This window comes from Ambystoma mexicanum, chromosome 1p, assembly GCF_040938575.1.
Source record: "Ambystoma mexicanum isolate Mex_15411 chromosome 1p, UKY_AmexF1_1, whole genome shotgun sequence".
NCBI classification, from domain to species: domain Eukaryota; kingdom Metazoa; phylum Chordata; class Amphibia; order Caudata; family Ambystomatidae; genus Ambystoma; species Ambystoma mexicanum.
The window spans coordinates 100,070,498-100,072,610 of record NC_090921.1 but is presented as its reverse complement, the minus strand read 5'-3'; positions in this window follow the sequence as shown (position 1 = coordinate 100,072,610).

The window sequence follows — 2,113 nt, the reverse complement described above, 5'->3', positions numbered from 1 at the left end:
CGTAGGAATGTGCCCATGCCCCCTGACGCTGTACTGCATGCACCTGAAGATGATGATGATGATGAGGGTGGGGATGTGGAGGCACCTCAAGGAGTCCATGAGGCACAGGATGCACGTGCAATCCGACAGAGCATCATAGATGCATGCTTCTAGCAACCACGCATGGTGCCTATTACACGGAAAGGGGACCTGTGGCACTGTGTGTGTGTAGTACAGGCACATTGTGGACTGTACGCCTATGAAGGCCCCGTACGCAAATATCAATGTCCACACATGTCATTGGATGATAATGAGGTGCTGTATTGTTAATGTGATTTGATTTATACACCCTATGGACCCGCCACCCAGTGAAGCCCAACACACCCCCTCCAACCTACTACCTCCCCCCCCAACACCAGTGTCCAAATATGCATGCTGTCCGTGGGTAGACGCTATTGCAAGCCCCCTCTACGGGTATCAGGGGCACCCCTGCCCGTGGAGCGCAGGTTCCTGCCAGATCTGCGTTGGGGGCTGCCCTGGACGGAACTTGCCACGGATGAGGTCTCTGCCTGCTCGCGTCCATGCATGTCTCTGAGGGTTTGTGAGAGCTCCGAGAGCACACGGCGCACAGCAGCAAGTTCAGCACAAACGTCTTTGGACGTCGCATGCAGTTCCCCCCTCAGGCTCTCGGTGCTTTTCTCCATTTGTGCTCTCAGGCTCTCGGTGCTTCTCTCCATTTCTCCCCTGAGGCTCTCACTACTTTTCTCTATTTGTGCCCTGAGTGTCTCGGTGGATGTTTCCATGGCTGCCCTGGAACCCCCGCATTCATTTGCATGGTCCTTGAGTAGCGTGGACGCTTCCTGCTGTTGCTCGATCAGCAGGTCGAGGGACTGTTGCCTCTGCTGGGCCATGGACATTTGCGGTGGTGTGACAGGGGGGCTGCTCAACACATGTTGCCTTGGCACAGGACTTGTGGGGGTTGGCCAGTCGTCGTCTTCAGGGTGCCCCTGCGTGGTTTCGTCATGGTGTAGGGGATGGAACATGCAGGGGGATTGGGAAAGGTCATGGATGGTACCTACGTCGCCAGCACTGTTTTCCGTGTCGGAGCATGCTGGCATGACAGCTGTGTCACCTATGGTGCTGCTACCACCAGAGGCAGTGCCATCAGATACGTTCTTTGGGGGGACCTGTGGTGCTGGGGTTGTGGACTTGCTGGCTGCTGGGGTGCCTGTTGCAGTCCCCTCCAGTGTGCTGCCACTTGATTCCTGCTGCTGCCGTGTCTTGATCCTTGCACCTGAGGTGGAGGCTCTTGGGACGTTGGTCCTGGCCCTCTTTGCAGGCGTGCTGGTAGGGGTGTCCTGCAGCTCGTCGTTGGTATCGGACCCTGTGGTGGAGTAAAGAGGGGCGAGCGTTAGTTATGGGTCTGTCGGATTTGGAATGGCAACGTATCAAATGCATTGGGGTGGTACATGAGGCTGATTTGGGACTGGGCCTTGGGGGTGGTCTCATTTTCGTGTGGATTGAGGATGCATTCATTTGGCTGCCTGCAGTTAGGGGGTGCATGCTGCACATGTAGGGGTTGTTTATGGCTTCTTGATTGATTTGTTTGTTCATTCTGACTTTTAGAGGGCGCTGTCAGGGCTAAGTATGTATTGCACTATGGGGTCACATGGTACTGCACATGTTCGTGGTTTGTGGATTTCGCATTGTTTCTCTTGGCCAACCTACCTGATTCTCCGGATGTCGGCACTCCTTTCTCCATCCCTCCGACTCCCTCTATGCTCTCCATTCCTATGGTGGAGGCGCAGATTTCCTCCCAGGGGGTCAACTTGATGGGCGACTCTGGACCCCCCCCGGTAGCTGTGGCGATGTTCCTGTTCGCAGAAAGTATGCTGCGAACGCGGATCCGCAGGTCGTCCCACCGCTTGCGACATTGCTGTGGCGTGCGGGGTGTTGTCCCCACCGCACTTACGCGCTGTGCCACCAGGGCCCATATGGCCTTCTTGTTGGCAAGGGCCGTCCTGGTCATTTGACTGGAGAAGACGACGGCGGAATTTTCCTGTAGGGTCTCGGTGAGCACGGTCAGTTCCTCTCGGGAGAAGTGTACCTGCCGCTTGCGGTCACACGCTTTCTT